The sequence below is a fragment of the Ochotona curzoniae genome, unplaced genomic scaffold (assembly GCF_017591425.1).
Source record: "Ochotona curzoniae isolate NIBS_2020 unplaced genomic scaffold, NIBS_Ocur_1.0 contig_883, whole genome shotgun sequence".
Classification (NCBI taxonomy): Eukaryota; Metazoa; Chordata; class Mammalia; order Lagomorpha; family Ochotonidae; genus Ochotona; species Ochotona curzoniae.
Window position 1 is genome coordinate 31,978,269 of NW_024466599.1, and position 21,624 is coordinate 31,999,892.

Consider the following 21,624-nt stretch of genomic DNA (forward strand, 5'->3'; position numbering starts at 1 on the left):
AGTGACCTAACATATTTGACACTCAATCCTCTACAGAAAATGGTTGCTGACCCTTTCTCTGGGAGTTGGATCAGTAGACAATGGCCTGCTCTCAGAGCAGAGCATCATACAACAGGTACACCAGAATCCAAACAGGCAAATCCTTCAAATACACAATTAGGAAAAGTAGGGACAAAAGGAATTTTCATGAGGATCTACAAGATATGGTAACCTTCATATCAAATTTTAAGCCAGGAAAGCTGTATAGATTGTAGTGTGTGTGTGTGTGTACATAGTAAATTTCCTAAAAATGTACTAGTTTAATAAACACTAATTAGAAAAAGCTGGCAACCTTTGTGGACAACGGTGAGGGAAGACGGGTGAGAGAGGAAGATAGCAGGAGAATTTTAACTTTTCTCCTTTTAGAAAAAGAAAACAGTGTTCATGTATTAGGTGCTGGTGATGAATACTCAAGTGCCTGTTCTGTGTGAGTATGTGAGATGCCTGCAGACAGCCTTGGTATCTCACCAGGCCTGGAGTGGAGACAGTGATGATGGCCAGGTGTCCTGAGGAGGGTTTGGGATCCATAAGAATTCTTATAAGATGTTGTGAAAACTATCCAAGAACCTTCCAGGAATTTTGTTTTCTGAGACTCTACTGCTTCTTTCTGTCCTTCCTCAAAATGTCACCCATTAGCTGTCATAATTTCCCTCCCAGAAGAGTGAGGACAAATGGGCAAGGGCCTTCTGCAGTTGCCAGCAGACTCTGGTTGTAGTATCCACAGCAAAACACTGCCCCAATACCCCCTGGCTCCCAGGGCACACAGGAGTCAGAGAACCCACTCCTCCTATGGCTTTATTCTCCCTGGTACCCATATTCCTCTGAAACACCTTCTCTTTTGTCTACATTGTCTGCCCTTGAAGGCCTACTTGAAAATCCAACCCCTTCTAGGAAGTCTGCTCAAATTCCCTTCCCTCACCGTGACCTTTTGCCTCAGAGCTCTCCCAGATTGAGGGGTCTTAAAAAAATTCGTGGAAGAGCCAGCATGGTGGCATAGGGAGCTAATCCATCACCTGTGGTGCCAGCATCCCATCTGGACCTCAGTTCTATGAGGCACAAGGTTTGGTTGCTCCACTTCTGATCCAGTTCTCTGCTAGTGGCCTGGGAAGACAGCAAAGAATAACTCAAGTCCTTAGGCCCCTATATCCAGATATGACACCTAGAAGAAGCTCCTGGTTTTGTGCCAGTCAAACTCTGGCTATTGTGGCCATTGGGGAATTAACCAGTGAATGGAAGGTCGGTCTGTCTGTCTGTCTGTCTCTCTCTCTCTCTGTGTGTGTCTTTCTCTCTTTATCTTGTGGTTGTGGCTCTGGAGTTTTAAGTAAAATAAATATTTTTAAAAAAATTATGAAAGAGGGCCTGGCGCGACAGCGTAGCGGCTAAAGTCTTCTCCTTGCACATGCCGGGATCCCATATGGGTGCTGGTTCTAATCCCGGCGGCTCTGCTTCCCATCCAGCTCCCTGCCTGTGGCCTGGGAAAGCAGTTGAGGACGGTCCAAAGCTTGGGACCCTGCACCCGCATGGGAGACCTAGAAGAAGCTCCTGACTTCGGATTGGCTCAGCTTCAGCCGTTATGGCCAACTTGGGGAGTGAATCATTGGACAGAAGATCTTCTTCTCTGTCTCTCCTCTCTGTATATCTGCCTTTCCAATAAAAATCAAAATAAATCTTTATATATGTATATAGATAGATATATATCATGGAAGATGTTGACTATGAAACAACTACAGATGAATTTAAAATTCATTTTGCACCAAAATAAATTCATAATTATTTGTTATAAACTGTGTGAACAGGATCTAGTTTGAGGCACTAAGAATAATAAGATATCAGTTTAAAAATATCCCCTATTTGAGCAAACATGAACTCTGCTAAAGTTGAAGCAAAAACAAACAGCAAATTGATGAAGAGGCTTGGGAGAAAGATGGTGGGGGGACTTTCCTTCATTACTGTGGAGCGTTTATGGGAATAATGTGCCTACGAAATCAACAGTTTACACATGGGCAACTCATTTTAAGAAGGGACTGAATGATGTTGAAGACCAAGTCTGCAACAGTTTGTTTACATCAAACTGCAGCGGGAGGAGGGGTAAATTCACCTTGTGTTGTGCCATAATTGAAGAGGCCTGGTGATTACCAGCAGAAACAATAACCAGTATTGTAGATCTTTCAACTGGCTCCAACTGGAGAATTAAGGTGGAACATGCTTTTCTTTTTGATTGTTTCTCAAACTATGGTGCCCAGATCCATTGCAGACAAGAGCAGAGCTTTCAATATGGAATTTCCCACAAGTGGGAAAGAGATCGAAGCCTTTCTTGCCAGAATTGTAACAGGGAGTGAAATATGGCTCTACCAGTGTGATTCTGAAGGCAAAATGCAACCAAAGGCAAGGCTGCCAGGAAGTGGAAGCCATCCAGTGCAAGTCAATAGGGACTGGGCAACAACCAAGGTCTCAGTTGCTGTGGCTTGGGGGTGTTCAAGGCAGTTTCCTTGTTGACTCTTGGAAGTACCAAAGTAAGGTGGCACTTGCAGGTGAGGAGGCTGTCTCTAGAAAGTTAGCTAAAGCTTCAGCAGGAAGTCTTCCTGGAGAGGTCTCACTGACAATCCTCCTCTACCACAACAAAGGCTCCTGCTCCTGCCTCTCATCCAACAGGGCAGTTTTGTTGTTTTTCTGAGGAATCGTTAACTATCATCTGGCCTGACTTGGCTTAATCTTGAAAAAAAGAAGTCTCTAAAGTGCATTCTTTTTTTTTTTTAACGAATAATGTAAAAGAAGATTGTACTGATGTGTTTAGATTTCCAGGACCCTTAATTCTTTAAGCATGGTATAAATAACTGATATCTTCACTTGACAAAACTGACTTTTGATGGAGCTTGTGTTGAGAAGTAAAGTGTATATATTTATTCCCATCTTTGAATCCCACTTTCAAGCGGCGTGGTAAAGTCCCCTCGTGTTTGTTACCCAACACTGTCACAGATTCCCAATGCAGGCCTTTTCACCTCTGTTAGTTTGATCTGTGAGTGATTGCACCTCAAGGCCTGTGGCTCATTTGTAGTTTCCCACAATTCCTAGCACAGCAAGTATTCAATAGGCGTGTGAGAATAAATCAATGCATGAAAGAAAAAAAGGAAGCTGATTTGAGGATGCTCCAAGCATTCTTTTCCCCAGGGGGGAGAAAGAGCCCCAAATTGGGTCAGAAGAAGGTCAGACCCCCCACCCTCAACCTGGCTTTTTAGGAAGACAAGATATACCCTCAATGCAGGCAAGGGTAGTTTGCCTGCCTGTTGACCTTGGAGGTGTGAGAAGGAGAGAGGGCGGTACAGTGCCCAGACTGGATGTGGATGGAGTAGGGGCAGGAGTCACTCAAGAGTGGCAGGCAAAGACCTTGGCATTGACATCCTCTCATTATATTTTTACTTTGTTTTTGTTTTCTCCCCCAATTACCTGAGATAATGCCTTCACACTGGCCATGAAAGTAAAAACAGCTGAGGAAGAAATAAAGCAAAAGAGAAAAAAACCCAAGGAAAATAGTGTAAACAAAGATAGAATTCACCTTTCATTCGCCTGCAAAGTCCTCAGTTGGAGAATGAAGTTAAGACACAAAAGCTTCACCACAACAACATAGTGGGGGAAGGCAGAGAGGGAGGCTGAACAGCCATTAAAGCAATTAAGGAAAGATTAAGGTCGCTGGTGGTGGAGAGAGAGAGAGACCCATTAATCAATAGACCAGAAATCGCAGCAGGCTACAAAATTATAAAACTAGGCGAACTAGAGAACTACACAGGCTCGCTTCAACCAAGATGCCCAAGGAACTCAAAAACAAACATTATATTCATTTCTCAGGCTGGGGGAGCAAACAGTTCTTAGAGGAATTCTTTCCCTTGTAATCAGCTAATGGAGACATCCTGAGGTGGGGGTGAGATCCACATTGATTTTGAGGAAATTGTAAAGCATTGTGGTCTATAGAAGATTTACAATAGTTTGTGGCAGGCAGTATTACTGGGAGCAGGGAACATGGTTGCTGGAAGCTGTGTGGTCATGGTCTTAGGGTCCTAAAATTCCCTGGCATGTTATATAATTGTTTCAAAGTATCTTCTGCCTGTTCCAGCAGACAGCCACACACCCTGGCCCCATCCACAGCAGGTATTGCTGTGGAACTTACTACAGCCAGTGCCCCACATGTCCTTTCTCAGCAGAGGCCTTGGGCGCTGCAGCACTTGATCTGCTGTGGGCGTGGTTTTCTGTTTGCAGCACCAGCACAGCAGTGTTCAAGACCTGTTTCCCCAGAATGAACCAAGATGAACCAAAAGCTTCATGTACAGGCAGGTGACCTGGACCTTGAGCAAGAAATTAACTTAGTTGTTTCATTCTGCTGAGAACTGAGGAGTGCTGGCTACACAACTTATCCAGATTGATGGACTTCCTTACAACATACCACTGCTGTATATTAGCCTTTGCTGGCTCCCTAACTCTTTACATTTTACACTTGGGTTTACTTACACATCTTTTTTTGGTTGAGAAACAAAGCAAGAAAGAGGTAGAGAACTTCCAACCTCTGTTACACTCCCCAAGTGTTTGTGATTCAGGGCTGGACAAGGCCAAGCCAGGAGCTGAGAATCCAGCCTAGGTCTGCCACATGAGTGGACAGGGTTTAATTCCTTAAACCATCACCTCCCAAAGTCTGCATCATCTGGAGGCTGGAATTGGGAGCAGAGCTGGAACTCCAGTACTGCAAGGTACAACATGTGGATTTTCAACTGGTGCCTTAGCTCTATTTCAAATGCCCATTTTAGCTCCCTGTTTCTCATGAGATAGATCCTGAACTTCTGGTTCTGCCATCAAGACCTGCCAGTTGTACTCATTCATCTTAGATTCCACTATTCCTTGTCTTATCTGGCATGTTTCCTCCCTATGCCTTACACTTGCTTTATTGGCTACATTTGAGTCAAGCTCTCTGACATCTATGTAAGAAATCATTTCTCATCATCTCCAGTTCAGAGCCATCTCAGGACCACTCTACTTCATGACCTGCACCAGTGCCAGCTGAGTAGCACTTAACTATTGCCTAAGTACGTTATGCAATGCTTACCAAGTGCTGGGCTCTGTATTCACAACTTATGTTCATGCATTTAGTTCCTGCACAACCTTGGTTCCTATACCATGGTCCCTGATTTGCAATGATTTAACCCATGGTGTCTTGACCTTTTGATGGTATACCACTGATATGTATTCTGTAGAAACTGCACTCAAAATTCTGACGTCTGGGCTTTGCTCAGGCAGGTATAACATGGGATGTGTGATGGGATGCTCTTTTGTAATGCTGGGTGGCAGCAACCAGCACAGTTCCCAATGAGTGATGCAATCTGGGGGACCAACCAGTACTCTGCAGTGTGCTGTATTACCAGCGTTGTTTGGATGCAGGCATTCAATAAGTGAGATAAGGTAATGTTATAAAATAAGTTTTGTGTGAGATGACGTTGCCTAACTGTAGACTAATGAAAATGTTCTGGGCGTAGTCAAGGTCAGCCAGGCTAACCTCTGGTTTTCTACCAGCCAGTATGAAAGAAGGAGGCTGGCCAGTCACATAACACACAGTCTCTTCGTGGTAAAAACAGATCCCGGCCTTGGAGGAAGCTGGCTGTCCTGAAAACCTCAGAAGCAGTGGCCACTCCAGAAGGGCAGTTGAGAAGGAGATGAGACAAGGAGTCTGAGAGTTGGAGAGCATGCTGGTGAAGGGGCTGTTTGTCTTGAAACTGCATTTGTGTAACTCTCCTCCTAGACCTGCTTGGAAGAAAAATTCATGTAGGGACAACTCTTGGTCCAATTGCCATGTGATGCCACTAACAGCTCCCCCAACCAACACCAAAGGGAGCAGACTTGCCACAGGTCAAAGAACACATTATTTGAGCAGCATCACAGCAAGGTCCAATTCCTAAAATTGTTCTAGGTAGGGGAGCACCACATCCACAGGGCAGGCTTGCGACTCTCTGCTTACCTGGCTGGCCCCAGGATGAGTGCTCCAGCTCCTAGAGGAGAAAAAGGCTGTATGTCCATAAAGCAAATGAATATTGTCTATGCCCTTCTTTGGTCAAACCTATGACAATTGCAGAGGCTTAACTGGGAACCATGCTGCCTGGCAGGCCCCTGCAAGGGTCACCAATACTTCTTCCCTCCCTGAGAGCAAAATCAGGAACAGGCAGGGTTACACCCTGTGGAAGCTGAAAAAATTGGGGGTTCAGCCTCCACACTGCCTGTACTCATTCTGGAGGGGAGTCTGGGACACTGGCTGCTCCTCCCAAAGCATTGTGAGTGGGTCTTAGTACATGGACACATGTTGATGTAGGTGCCTGGGGTCTGTACCAGGTGGTGTGCCCAACAGTCTAGTCTGATAGATATTTAAGGCAGATGTAAACAGATATCCACACTCCAACCCTGCCAAGGAAGAATTTGAGAATGTTTGTCCAGACTGCACTTCCTGATGTGCCCCCTGGATGCACTCCTTGGGAAGTGAACTCCACTATAACACCTTGGAAGCTGATTGTTTCCAATCTCTGAACCAATTGCCTGTTCAGATCCCTTGTCCCCAGAGAAGTTATTTCCTAAAAAGCCAACTGCAGAGCAAAGGTTCTAGAGTCAAAATCCAGCATCACCACTTCCTATGTGGATATTCACTTGAGTTTGCTAAGTTTAAGCATCCTTGTGTGTTAAGGGCAAACCATCATGTCTTTGCTGCGCTAGGCTGCTGTAGAAAATTGCATCAGTATACTTGTGTTAATCACAGACAGTTGCTAGCTACTATTACTGATGTGGACAAGGTAGCCCTTTCTACCATGAAGTTCTTCCTCTCACCTTTCATCCTCCCTATGAACATTCATTCCTTTGTGATTTGACCTTCCAGCCCTGGAAATGCTATAATTAATCTGACACTGAGCCACAGTATAGGATTATTACCTTTCTTGGCAGATTTCAACCTTTCTTGGCAGCACCAGCTTGCAGGCATTTTGCTTTAGTCTGGGCATTCTGGGGTGGGTGTCATAGAGCAGAGGTTGGGTAAGACAGTAGCAGCAGCTGCCTTCTGGGGTGTGTGTCTCTTCTTTGCTCTTTCCTCACTTTAGGATTGTGTACAAGGCAGGATGAGATAGGGATTTCATCTACACCACTAGTATCTTTTCTCAACTCGTTATGAAAAGGGTCTCTGATCTGAGAAGGAAGGGCTGACTAGTTGCTGGAGTGACCTGGTTGTATGGGAAGAGGCAAGTAATTTCCGAGCCATGAGGCCATTCATGGGTCTCTACAAACAACAGAAAAAGGCCTGCTGGTCATTGCTGAGAGGCAGTTCAGACACCCTGACTCTGCTCCCTTTTACACACAGCTGTTTGTCTTCATTGGCATGCCAATTCTGAGGGCTGCTGAGAGCCACTTTTTTGTTTTTAAAATTTTAGATGATGTTTACATAGTCAATCAGGGTGGGAAGGATCTGGGGTTAGGGAAAAGTGGGTGTTATCATTGTTTCCAAGCTGTCTATTTCTTCTTCCCATTTTGGGGGAGGAGGGGAGGAGCAAGATAAGGCCATACTCAGCCTCCCTACCATCCCAGTACCCAAGGATGGGGAAAGGCCACCAGATATCAACCCAGGGACACAATGGCATGTGTCCTGAAGGTTCTGCCCAGGTGGATGTGATAGTTTCGAAATGCTGTTGATCTCACTAATCTGTGGTTGATGAATCCCTTCCCATGTCCATTGGCTGACAGCATTGACCTTATAGTCTCTAGTCACCCAGATATTTGCTGTCATCATTTGGCTGAGGTCCATGTGTTCTGTCTTTCATTCTCTACCATGGTACCAGATGTCCTCTGCAGGCCCCAATGAGCTACCATGTCCTCCATGTGCACCATGGTCTGCTGTCCAACACTCCATCTTCTACACTGTGGAAAACCAGTTCTCCTAGGTGGGCTCATGGACCTAAGTCAGGTGACCTGGACCATGCCAGACCCCCCCACCCCTGGTGCTCACAAATCCAGCAACTACCTTGTGGGTGGGCCAATGGCCCTGGGCCATGCAACCCAGAACTCATTGGATGCCCCACCCCTAGGCCTCATGGACCTGACACCCACTACATAGGTGGGCCTTAGGACCTGGGCCAAAAGACCATGTTGGTAGGCCCAAGGACCCAGACCATGGAACCCGGGACCTGCCAGACCCCCCACCCCTGGGGCTCATGGACCCAGTCCCCACCACACAGGCAGGCTCTGTAACCTGGACCAGGAGACCCAAGCCCCTCTGTGTGTCCCCCACCCCTGGGGCTCATGGATCCAGCACCCACTGCACAGGTGGACCCAAGCCATATTTTATGAATTATCTGGAGCTGAGTGTGATCTCAAAATTCATGATGAGCACAAGCACCAGGAATAAAAGACATGGAAATTGGGTATGTAGGAAGACAGCAAGTCATCATGCTATTTCCACTTCCATTCTTATGGAATGTACTTTTCAGTTTCAAGGTACCATCAAGTCTTCCTTTATTTTAAAATGTTTTTTATTCATTTAAAAAACAGAGAGACAGAGATAGACATGGATAGATCTTCCAAATGTTGGCTCACTCTCCAGATGTCTACAGCAGCCAGGCCACATCTCTGGCCCAAAGGAGCTGACAGCTCAAGGGAGGATAGCCATACAGCCTCCTTGGTTATGAGAGAAGCTTTATTCCTCATCCCCCAATGGTTAGAGGATCCTGGGCTTGGCTATATCAGGTTCTGGGGAGATGAGTGAAGGAAAGGCAAGGGCTGTCTAAGGAGGACCCAAGAGAAGTTCAGAATGTGTTGTAGAACCCACAGGGCTGTCCTGGAAAGGGCTGGATAAGCTGGGATCTCTGGGTTGGAATAATCATGAAGGTGAGGGGCTGGGAAAGGGGCTCACAATTCCTGCACAGGTCTAGCGTGTCTCCACAGCAAGAACTCTAGGCTGTTGTGGATTGATAGAGGCCAGTTGGCACCTTCTTGACTGAGAGCTCCCCAGACCCACCCTGCCAGGAAAACCTGGATCAGGAGACCTCTAAGGACCAGAGACCCGAGCCTGAGATTGGACTCCTCGCTGCTGGTTCAGGGATCCATGTGTCCTTGGTATAGCCCATGGGAGTGTTCTGATTTTCTTTTCTGATGTAATCAGCATGTGGTGCTAGCAGCACACATGGGAGCGGAGAGGTTATCAAGGGGTCAGTAGGCATGAGTTGCTGTATTCTAGCATATAATGAAAATTTTGGTAATGAAGTCCTGTCCCCCGACAGACTCCATATATAAGCAATGAGCCCCTTCTGGCTATTGAGCTGCAGGTAGCAGCTGAGCCTTCTTCTTTTCAACCTGTTTGCAAGGGAGCTTGACTTTGGGAATCACCTGGAAAGGGAACAAAGATGGCCCAGTGCCCAGCCCAGTGGAATAAGTTCTTTACAAAGATTCCTGGTGCTCACCCTCAGAGATTCCAGTTCCAGAGTCTTGGATAGGCCCCGGAAAACTGTGCTAAACATGGGCCTCAAGAAGGTTCTTCTCAGTTTTAGAGACTGTGGAATAAGATGGTGTCCAGTACTGTATAATAGGGCTTGAAGGGAATAAAGCAGCCCTTAAAATGTGTCAACAAAGAGTGCAAAAGAGCCTTTTGGCAAGTAAGAAGAACCTTTTTATTTCAAAGTTTATTTATTGAAGCTGAGAGAGAGAGACAGACAGACAGATATGCACAGAGAGAGAATCTTTAATCAGTTGATTCATTTCCCAAAGGTCCATAGCAGACAGGGCTGGACAAAGCCAAAGCCAGGAGTTGGGGCAGGAACCCAAGCACAAGTATCTACTGCTTCTCAGGAAACTAGCAGGAAACTAGATCAGAAGCACAAAGTAGCCCGAACTCAAACCAGGCACTCTGACATGGGATGTGCATGTTTCAAGCTGTAGCTTAACGTGCCGTGCTTTAACACCTGCTCTCACCAAAGAATATTTTTGATAATATGCTTTAGAGATCTTATTTGTTTATTTAAAGGGCAGAGTTAGAGAGAGGGGAAGACAGGGATCTTCCATCCAGATTCATTTCCAATTGCAGCATTGGCCAGGCTTGGGCCAGAACAAAGCTAGGAGCCTGGAACTCCACTAGGGGATCCAATATGGGTACAGGGGCCTGAGAACTTGGATCATCTTCTACTCTTTTTCTCAGCGGCATTAGCAGGGAACTGCATCAGAAAGTTGTGCAGCCAAGACTGAAACCAGTGCTCCTTTGGGATGCCAATGGTGTCACAGATGTTACAGGTGGCTGCTTAACTGGCTGTGCCACAATGCCAATCCCTCTTTTGTTTATTTATCATCAGTTTCTAGCATACTTTTTTGGTAAATTCAGGTTCTTGGGATTTGGTTTTTCTGCTTCAGTTTTTCTAACTGTGTTTATCAGGAAGAGAGTTCAATTTTGCTTTTCTGAGGAAATGTAAGTATAACCATGGTTGATGTGGTGATATAACCTTATGTTCTTTGAATTCTAAGTTTGGAGTGAATTCCTGAGCAAAGAGTATGGACTTTCTGCCATCTACAGCTGAGAGAGGGACCTGTGACAGGCTGGGCTGGCTCACTGGAAAGAGGGCTCTGCAGCAGTGGGGAGTGTGGGGTGATGGGTATGAATGGGACATGTGTGATGGGAAGCATGGAGAGCTGATTCCTCGGCAAGGTCCCCTGGAGCATCTCCTTCAGGGATGAGCACCTAGCTAAGGAGCAAGAGCCTCTGCGCCATTGTTCAGGGGCCAAGTCCATGAAGCCCAGAGTGACAACATAGACGGAACCTTGTGGCACCTCCCGGATGTGCAGAGATGGCACTGGTTTTACTCTACCCACATCCCACACTGTGAGAAGAACCGTGCTAGTGCCAGAGTCAGGGGATGAGTTCTACGGCTAATCAGCAGAAAGACCTAAATGAAAACCTAGACAAACTGACTCTTTGTACCTCAGTTTCCCTACCTGTAAAATGGAAACAATTGTGGGGTCCATTTCCAGGATTCCAGACCTTCCTGTTCTGGGTTAGCAAACATTGTCTTTGCATTATTACTTTACAGATAATGAAGCTGAACCCAAAGATACTAAGTGACTTGTCTGAGATCATGTGGCTAGAACTCAAGTTCTTTGTACTCACGTCTCTGAACAACCATGAGAAAGAGATAGAGAAGGAGCAAGGGAGATGGGGATATGAAATAATATAAGTGAATAGGAACTGTCTCTCCAGCTCTGGAGCTGACCAAATCTCTTCAAAGGTTCACTGACAGCCAGCCAGTGCTCTGGACCAGTTCCCAGACCTGTCTCAGGTCAAGTGCTGTTGCCTGTTTCTGAGGATGAGGCAGCTGCTTCCCTGGAACGGACATTCCATTACTCTGCTGACAGGAGATCCAGTACTCCAAGGGTTCCAGCTAAGAAGTGGCTGGGAGAAACTTCTGTCTAATGAAAAAGGACTGGAAAGAGTCACTTCCTCCCCTGCTGAAACTGGACCCCTGTCACTTACCTGTCTGTTGCTTTACCTCTGCAATTCTAACACTGAGGCAAAAGCCCTGGCTGCAGAGGAGTCTTCCCTCCAGATTGGCCCCTTCAAATCTCCTGGTGCAAGGTACAGCAGTACCTTATTGTCAAGTGAGTAGTCAGTAGTACACAAAGAGCAAAATCACACGTTACATCCAAGACTAATCGGCTCAGGCAAGTGCCTGACTTAGGAACTGAGCAGGAGTGGATGGAGAGCCACAGAAGGCTGCAAGGAGACTGATTGAAATCTGTTCCCCAGAAATCAACTGCCTTCTGTGTGGAGGCTCACGTCTGGGCAGAAATAATATGCAGATTGGCGGGAAAGCTCTCCTTCTCACAAACTAGAGATGCTGTTTTCTTGTGGCACCAGATAAGAAAGAGCAGCATAAAGGGAGAAATAGATCAATGGAACAGTGGGAGCCCTTTGCTTTTGTACCCTGTTCCATTTCCTCCACGTTCTGTGGTCCCTGATTAGCTCTGTGGCTTGCTGGGATATTTTGCAGATTTTTTTCTAAACTTACTGACACGGAAGCAGCCAAACTTGGAGTAAGCCTGCTGTAGGAAGCTGGGACTCAAGGAGGCAGTCACGAGCATGTTTATAAACATTCAAAGCTGCTATGATCTCTGGGTCATTCTGGCTTTTTGAAAGCTTCCTACTAGAAGCAGGCCAACCTTAACTTACCCCTGAGGGCAATGGGGCCATGACCAGAGGTTTCAGGAATAGAGGCAGCAGTGCAACCTGGGAAAGGCATGGGAGCAATGGCTTTGATAATTTTGGGGAGCCTTATTGTTTGGAATAGAGTCAGGCCACATCTGGGCACTCCCATGGGCATGGACCAAGTTGCTAGAGCACTCACCTGTTATTGGGCCCATCCAGTTATTTCCCAAAGGAGACTTGGGCTCAGAGGAGAGCCTTGACTTGCTAGGAATGGACAATTCCATTGCCTACTTTCTCTCATATATGTGATTCTCCAAACACTGCCACATGAAGACAGAGATAAGCCAAACGGTGCCTCACAGATGGGGAAACGTACCTCTGACACTACTGCATAAGTGTGAATTGATAGGGTCTGGTAGGAATTCATTTAGAAAAATACAATAAAAGTTTTAAACTTGTATGCATGCTCTGTCCCAATAACGGCACTTCTAGGAATGTATTCACAGGAAATAAATACAGTTCAAAGGTAAGTGTAGGAGGATACTAATTGTACTATTGCTTATAACAGCACCACAACACTGGAAAATCCTCAGTAGCCACTGATGGGATTGATTAGTAAATGAGTGAGTGTGTCTCTGAGTAATGTTCAACCATCCAGACTAATGCTGCAGACCCCTGTATTTCAACATGGACATATATTCACAATCTATTGTTAGAACTTAAGTGACAGGTCTCAAAAGAGCAATGCATAATATGATTCTTTTTTTGGATAAACCACAATTACACAGATAAACATGAAAACAGCTTGAAAGGATAGATATCAAAATGTAGCTCTGCAGGGAGAGGTTTCAAGTGACTGCTTCCTGCCTGATTCCTTTCCCCTGTTCTGTTGGATGATCACAGATGTATTTGTGTGAAGTTTTTCAGGGGCAAGGTGGGCTGTACCAACAGGTAAGGGTCAGCAGTGATGGGGCCGACTAGTCATTTCTCATGAGGGAACACAGCAATGCGGGGGTGGTTCTATCTGAAAGCCCCCAGGGAAATACAGTCTCTTACAATCTCCAGGGAGGGTCCTCTCCAAGTCTACAAAACCCTCAGATTCCCACAGCCTTCCTCCTCTTCCCCCTAGGAAAGAAAAAAATCCACGGGCAGGCCCTGAACTCACTTGTTTCAATGCCTTGGGAAAAACCCAAGCTTCCTGTCCTGCTGCCCGGGTAATGTGAGAATAGCAGGTGGAAGAAGAGGATAAATTACATAACCTCAGTTCTTCTGATGTTACAGTAGAGAAAAATCTCAAGATGACACTGACAAGCATTAAAAGAAAATGTTTTGCATATAAGAACAAAACATTTCTGTCCCATTGCCTCTTAACACTTTCATCTCTCCACCAAGGAAGATCCAAGACAGAAGTCCCAGAGGCATCATACCTTTTCACTTAAGATCATTTAGAGAACATGCAAGCCAAAGTAGTGAGAGAAGCAAATCTGTAAGTCCCTTGCACGTTGCTAGGGCCATTAGATCCTGGGTTCTCCCTAGTCTTGCTTGAGTCAAGGCCTCTGCCCTCTGTAAGGTTCTGATAGATTATTCAATCTATCAACAGCTGTAATAGCTATAACTGCCAATTATGAAACAAAGTGTGGTGTTAAGGTTTTCTGGACCAATACCAGAGACCTCTGAAGCAGGGCTGTCACAAATACCAGAGAACCCCAAAACAGGGCTGGAGGACATGGTGTAAGCTTTGGGTCCAGGTGGAACCTGCTCAATGCCTTTTTCCAAAATCCCTGCTTTCTGTATCCCCAGCATGTAACAGTGGTGTGCCAGGCAAGACCAACCTGAAGTGGATTTGCTTGAGAAAAAAACAAGGCAGCACAGTAGGTGCATCCCCTTTCCTGGCAATAGGAGTCCACTATCCTCTGTAGGAGCAGGTTTAGATGCTGTGACCTGGGCAATTCTTCCCTCCCCTCCAGCTTTAGCTGACTAGGGGAACCAGGGCACCTGGCCTAAGGGGAGCTTACATAAGCCACTAAGCTCAGCCAATCAGATTCTTTCTTGCAAAGATAAACTTAGGGTGTTTGTTAATGAGTACTTAAGATTAAGGTGCTATAAAATGGGAGTTGGCATGAATGCCAGGGCAAACCCAAGTGACACAGAAGTTAGCATTGGTGGGGAGAGGGTGGTCAGAAGAAGCCAAACAAAATGACCTGCAAAGAGAACAAGGCAGAGAAAAAAGAAATGCTAAGGGTGGGAAAAGAAGGGAGAAGGAGGATAGAGAGGGAACGAGGAAAGTAGTGAGACCAAGAAGAAGCCCTGGGAGGGCAGGGCTGTGGCAAGGAAATCTCTTCTGACTTCCTGTGGCTTCAGCATTACCAGTTCCAGAGAAAAGGGTCTTTATTTCTATTTCCATGAAAAGCTTCCATCCCTTTGCTTTAAGCTGCTGTCTCTTATGACCACTGAGCTCTGACTCACACTGTGGCGATCCTAGCCATTGGGGCAGAAGAGGACAGTTTGAGAGGGTTGGACTCTGCCATTGACTGTGCTTTCTAGAGTGGAACTTGAGGGCCAGGGCTAGTTGCAGGGATAAATAGCATTAGGGCAGGTGACAAGTAGAAGAGGAGCAGTTGGCATCAGGAGCTCAAGGTCCCCAGGTCAAGAGACAAGAAAGGGCAAGAAGGGAAAGAGGAACTGGCCAAGTACAGCAGGCATCTAGGTTTGGTCTTTTTTTTCAAGATTTATTTATTTTTATTGGAAAGGCAAATTTACAGAGAAGCAGAGACAGAGAGTGGACCATCCACTGGTCCACTGCCTAAGTGACTACAATGGCCAAAACTGAGGCGATCCAAAACCAGGAGCCAGGCGCTTCTTTTGAGTCTCCCATGCAGTTGCAGGGTTCCAAGGCTTTGGGTCATCATCTTACTGCTTTCCCAGGCCACAAGCAGGGAACTCGATGGGAAAAGTGGATCAGGCAGGACACGAATTGGCACCCATATGGAATTCTGCTGCTTGCAAGGTGAGGGGCCCAGGCCCCCTAGGCATCTAGGTCTGGAAAGACTGATAGGCCTTCCTCCAGTGAATCTAATAACTAGGACAGGGACCAAGATGTGGGACCTTGTCTTTTAAAGATTCTTATAAGAAAAGGACCATCTAAAAATAAAGAACATTTTTGTATCTCAAAAGGTCCCACAGAATCTGAGTATTTATTTATTTAGAAGATATGTTTATTGTATTTGAATGTCAGAATTACAGAGACAGAAGGAGACAGAGCCCTTCCATTGGCTGGCTCACTCCCCAGATGGCTACAATGGCTGGAACTGGGCCAGTATGACTCCGGGGGCCTGGAACTTCTTCCAGTGCTCCTGCATGAGTGCAGGGCTCAAGCACAAAGGCTATGTTCTGCTTTCTTGGGCCAGTATCAGGGGACTGGATCTTAAATGAAGCAGCCAGCACATGAACTAGTGTACATATGGAATGCCAACTTCTTTACCTGCTATACTACAATGCGGAGTTTTTAATATTTATTTATTTGAAAATCAGAGTTCCAAGGAAGAAGAAAGGAAGAAAGGGAGGGAAGGAGGAAGGAAGGAAACAAGGAAGGAAGGAAGGAGGGCAGGCAGGCAGGCAGTTACAGAGAAAGAGGAAGAGAGGTGTCCACAAATATCTTACCCTGTTTACAGTTGGCTCTCATCTTTTGTAGCAGTTATGTCCCATTGTTGCCAGGGAAGTACAGGGTTAGGTTCCTAGGAGCCTCTAGTCATGTTTACATTGAGCAGTACACTCATAACCTTGTTTTGTGTGTGCTTCTATTTAGGTACACCTTATTTAATATGGATGATTGATTCATGACAATCATCCATCAGCACTAGAACTCATGCCTGAGCAATGTTTCTCTAATTCACGTCATTTTCTCAGTAAGCCACTACTGCACAGCCTGATGAAATGGTGAGAACTCCTGTACATTTTCCATGTTCACCCATGCATCTGGGCCTTGCTATACATCATTTTTGCTCTTCTGAGCTTGATCTCTGGCCTCCACCTCCATGTTCCTTATATAGTTTGCGCTATCCGTACATGCTCAAACACCAAGTGAATGTTCTCTGGTTCTCTGGGCTTGACTTCTGAACTCACTTTGTTGCTGAACACCTAGAGAGATATAGCTCCTCCCATACTAGCTCTTTTCTACACCACCCTTAGAACCCGTCCCAAATTGGAGGGGCATCCTTCTTTACATCTGTTCCGGAGCAATGGAAGCACTTATTGGGGAGGAGGGTGCTTATCCAATAGTAGCTCTTGTAGCCATAGCACCTAGTGCAGTGTCTGGTTGCTGGTAGTTGTTCAGTAAATAGTTGATAGAAGAGCCATCAGACCAAGAGACAGCAAAGTGACAGGAGTCTCTGCTGGAGGCCATTGGGGTTTTATCTGATGTTTTAACCAAGTTGACACCACAATGAGTTGGTTCTATTGGAAGCCAAGCTTGTGGGAAGGGATCCTGTCATTGTGGACAGGTGAGCATGGGTCATTGTTAGCTTTTTTTTTTTTAATTTAAGATTTATTTATTTATTGGAAAGTCAGATATACAGAGAGGAGGAGAGACAGAGAGGAAGATCTTCCATCCGATGATTCACTCCCCAAGTGAGCACAACGGCTGATGCTATGCCGATCCGAAGCCAGGATCCAGGAACTTCTTCCGGGTATCCCACACAGGTGCAGGGTCCCAAAGCCTTGGGCCATCCTCGACTGCTTTCCCAGGCCACAAGCAGGGAGCTGGATGGTAAGTGGAGCTGCCGGGATTAGAACTGGCGCCCATATGGGATGCCGGTGCATTAAAGGCGAGGACTTTAGCTGCTAGGCCCCAGCCACCAGGCCCTATTGTTAGCTTTTTATGGAGCCACCTCCATGTCTACTTGTAACACGCTAAGCCCAGTTTCAAGCTTCCCCTGGTCTGGCTAAGCTGGGAAGGCTCAGGGAAGTGTCCCAGCTGGACTTGGAAATAGATACTATATAGTCATACTTACTTACATAAAACTGCTGAGAGATAGTGTATTACAATTCTATCAAGTTAGTACTGCTAGTTCTAATGTTAGCTCAAATCAATAGTGTATACAAAAAGCCATATTTACAGATGGTGCTTTCCTAACGTTTCATCTTCCTCCTTTTATTATGTCTCAGCCCCTGTATCTGAAAAGATGCCATCTACTCCCAAAATAATGGCATTGTGACTAACTACTTACCCATTGTGACTGGAGACACAGAGATGCCAGTCAGCTTTCTGACCACCAAGAAATTTTATGTGGCCGAAAGGGAAGCTGCCTGATGTTTACCCTGCTGATAGTGGTCGATCTGACTTATCAAATGTTAAAATAACTTCATCATGCCCATTAGTAACAATCTCACCAGCCTCTTTAGCAGCCTCGGGTTGGACACAACTGAAATTGATGCCTATAAATCCACCAGTGACTCACACAGCAGTATCCTTTTGGGATCTTGACCATGACCCACCTCTCCCAGGTTGAGGGATTTTCAGTGACCTCAACACACCTGGGCAATCCTGATTATTCCTGCCCCTGTGCTTCCAGCAGCCCCCTCATGATGCCCAGCAGGGTCAGCCAGTTACCGTGTCCTTCCTCTAGGTGGTTATGTGGCTCCCCTGTGGTAATGTATAAAATGCTTGGATGCCTGTAGGGATCTCTGAGCTTTTTCCTCCAAGAAGAGACATACAGCATTGCCAGGCCTGCACCGGAAGGTTCACAGAAAGGGTTTCAGGAAAGTTGATGCTTAGGCAGTCACCATTTCCCTGTCTCTGGCCTGCTTGATGGGTGAGGTGGTGTCACTGCATGTCCAGTGCTCTTGTGGGCTCATCAGGGTAGGTGTCTGGGCAAACCACTGAGCAACCCTGCCTGTGGTCCATGTTTGCATCCCAGACCCCTTTCCTGCCACCTGCCAGCCCTGTTTACCTATCAACTCTCCTGGGTTCCTGGTCGACTGAGGGCACTGAATTAGGAAACAAGTCTGCTAGCTCTGCTTCTGCATGACCTATCTGTGCACTTCTGCAAGCCCCTTACTGCAAGGCCTGAGTCTCCACTCCCAGGTGGATGCATTTCCCTTATAAGGGGTCCTTTGAAGCTGGCAGAGGGAAGCACCCAGTGTCACTGGCAGTCCTCACCCACATTTCAAGTGGTCACACAGCTCTGTCCAGAAGTTCTGACCCATTTCTATTCCCACAGGTTCTTTTCTCTTACTGCTCCAGGCAAGGACTTTTTACCACCCCTGCTCTCCTCAAACTGTCAAAGCTCTCCTTTCTTGTTCCTCTCCCAGACTATGATACACTTTAGTTCACTGGAAAAATAGAAGCATCACAAGGGAGCCACCTTTTCATCCTGTCACTGATCATGGAACCCACGCGCACTGGCATCCTCTGCTCTGCCTCCCCCGCCCCTGCACACCCTGTCTCCAAGGCTCGCCCTCGCTGAGGGTAACCAACCACCCAATGTGCCTCCTTCTAAGGGCATCAGGACAGCAGTGGGAGACTTTCAGTGCTAAACATAGGCACCTCTTGGACAAACCTGATTATGCTGGCTGCTGTCCATTCCAGGGGACACAGATTCTGCCTTGCCATGTCATCAGAGGCTTAGCCTCTTACTTACCTGCTATTTACTTCCTCCTCTGAATGTGCCTCATTAGTATACAAACATGCTGCAAAATCACCCATCTTTAAACAACTAAAAACCTCTTCTTAGGCTTTACTTTCTTCTCAGGGCCTGCTCTGTCCTTCTGTCCACCTTTCTAGCTAAGCCTGCACTTGGCCAGCCCCATTATCAGCAAAGCCCTCCCTCATTCTCCAGCAGTGTCACGCTCCACCAGCACCCATTCTCAGCAGGAGGGGCTGCAGATCCTGGGCCACCATTGACTCCCACAGCTTCATGTGTGTGACCGTAGGTGCTGAGGGTCTGCAGTGTCAGGGTCACCTGTTTATGTATGGTTATCTATACTACCCTTTGCTGTGGACTCAGGGATAGCAGAGGCCTGTCAGTACTCACCATTGTGTCCCCAGCATCCTGAATGCTGCAAACATCCCATAAAGTGAATAAATTACTGAATGCATGGGAGAATTACAGGCCCCATTGAGATGCCCTAATCATTTGGGCCACAGTGTAGGCCCTGGCCTTCTCTGAATTCAGAGACACTTTATGTCTTGGCTTAACAGTTTATATTTGGCTGCACTGCATGTCATATTTCCCTTCTTACTGTGTGGCCATTTATCCTGTAGTGCACTCAGGAGCTCTTGACTGTGACCATTTTTTTTTTTTAAAAAGAGAAAATTTATTTGAATGGCATAGTTGCAGAGAGGGATGGAAGGAGAGAGAGAAAGAGATAGTGCACACTACCTGCTGATTCACTACCCAAATGACTACAACAGCTAGGTCAGAAGTAGAACAACCAGAACTCCAACCAGTGTCCACATGGAATTATGGCACTTTAGGCATCCGCTTTACCTACCATGCCGTGGTACAGGCCTCTTGGCTGTAACTCTTAGCCTTCCCCCACAAAACCTTGTGGGCAGCCTTCCAGCATCTGTGGCATTCAGTAAATACATATTGAACTCATTCATTTGTTGGAGGAAATAGCTCATTAGAAGCTCTCAGGTACTGTAGGACATTCAGACCAAAGATGTGGCTCCTTCATGTGGGAGTTTACACGTGAAAGAACACAGAAATGGAAGAAAGGGTGACAGAGCCAGGTAGGGGCCCCAACATTTCCACTACCCCAGGGCTTGGGCAAGACAGGTGCTCTGGGATCCAAGGGTAGGTTGCCAGTGAAGAGCTGCTGGACAAAGCTTGGGAGATGGGCTCATGCAGGCTGCCTCATCCATCGGAGAGCTAGCAAAATCCAGTCTCAGAAGGCATCACTGCTCTGGGTGTGTCCCTCCTAGAACACCTTCTCCTATGCTGTGGGGTCATAGCAGTATTCCCTTATAGAAGCCTTGCAATTCCTGCCAGAGCAGTTTGGGGGTCACAGACTCAGACACACACACACGCGCACACACACAAAGGAATCATCCACAGGTTTATCTCCAAATGCCTGCAGTGACCCTCGTTGGGCTGTGCCAAAGCTGAGAGAAGGGAACTCAATTGAGGTTTCCCACATGGCTGGCAGAGACCTCTCCCAAGATATGTGTTAGCTGGAAACTAGAACTGTAAACAGAGCCAGGATTCAAACTCAGGCACTCCAAACTGGGATGCAGGTGTCTTAACCAGTATTTTAATTGTACACCTAGCACTCAAGCTGGTTGTCATTAATTTTGCTATCTAAAAGCACCCCTCTGTCAGACCTGCACCTGCCATCTTGCCCCCTGTCTCCAAAGGATATCCACCAGCTCCCTTGATGCGGCTGGCGGTTGGGGGAACATGCTGCTTTGTTTGCTACCATAGAGAGGCCCCCACAGCCTTTGTAGAAATCCAGGAGTCAGTTTGTATGGCTGCCACAGGCATTTTGGCATATTGAGTGGTAGTTAGATATTTGTGATACAGGGAGTGTGGAAGACACTAAAAACCATTTTCTGCTTTCCAGCTGCATGAGAAGAAATAGACACAGTCCCTGCTCTCCTGCACAGTTGCAAAACTGCTGTCCTAATCAAATTGGCTGTGTAAAGTACCTTCACAGTCTCCTCTGGTCTGGCTTTGGGTGGCATTTACTATAAACAAAGATGTATTTTCAGGATTGGGGGGGCATTTGGATTGAGTTTATTGTTTATGTAAATCTCTCAGAATGTGACATAGCAAGATAGCTTCCTATGTTGTGTTGATCCACATTTTAGGCCAACAGCCAAAGTATTTTATCTTTTCCTTCATTATAGTGATCTTCCAATTAGCCGTGGTCTGTAATACCCTGATTTTGGTGGCAGTGGTTTGGACAGGATTGTTTGATAGTTCTGCTCGAGAGGCAAAATAAGGGGCCTTATTATAGAAGAGCAGGGGTTGTGTGGGAGCTGAGTTCTGTTGCAAAGTTTGCCGATAAGGGGAAAACCGGCCCTTAAGCGTCCATTCTGTTCTGTATATTAACACTTCTAATCTGCACTGCTGATAAAACTGCAAGCCATTTGCCTTTGGAGGAATTAGTTCTGCCTCACTTGTGTAACCAGGCGATGGTGATTAACCTTTAAACTGTCCAATATTCCCAGCAGCCTCCTGCTCCAGATTAGAAACTATTTAGTTATGACCAACTAAATTAACAACACTCCCCCCTCTGAAGAATGAGATTTGGAAGGTGGATGCATTTTAAGGTGGAATTTTGTTTGGGATTGGTGGACCATCCTTCTAAGGTGTTTATTTCCTTGTGGTTTGAGTCCAGGCTGCCACACAGGAGCTGAGTGGCTGGCTGGGGGGTGGGGAGCTGTGGGGGAA

At 46.3% G+C, this 21,624-nt stretch overlaps 1 long non-coding RNA gene across 1 annotated transcript in view; it reads right to left on the reverse strand.

The window, feature by feature from the left end:
* The window catches only part of LOC121164767, a 30,395-nt gene extending 12,971 nt beyond the window's left edge, over window positions 1-17,424 (reverse strand). The window contains exons 1-3 of the long non-coding RNA XR_005885157.1: window positions 17,344-17,424; window positions 12,429-12,549; window positions 12,027-12,029 (exon numbers count right to left, since the gene is read on the reverse strand). This is a non-coding gene — a long non-coding RNA (uncharacterized LOC121164767). The remainder of the gene's footprint in view (window positions 1-12,026; window positions 12,030-12,428; window positions 12,550-17,343) is intronic.
* Between the last annotated feature and the right edge of the window lie 4,200 nt (window positions 17,425-21,624).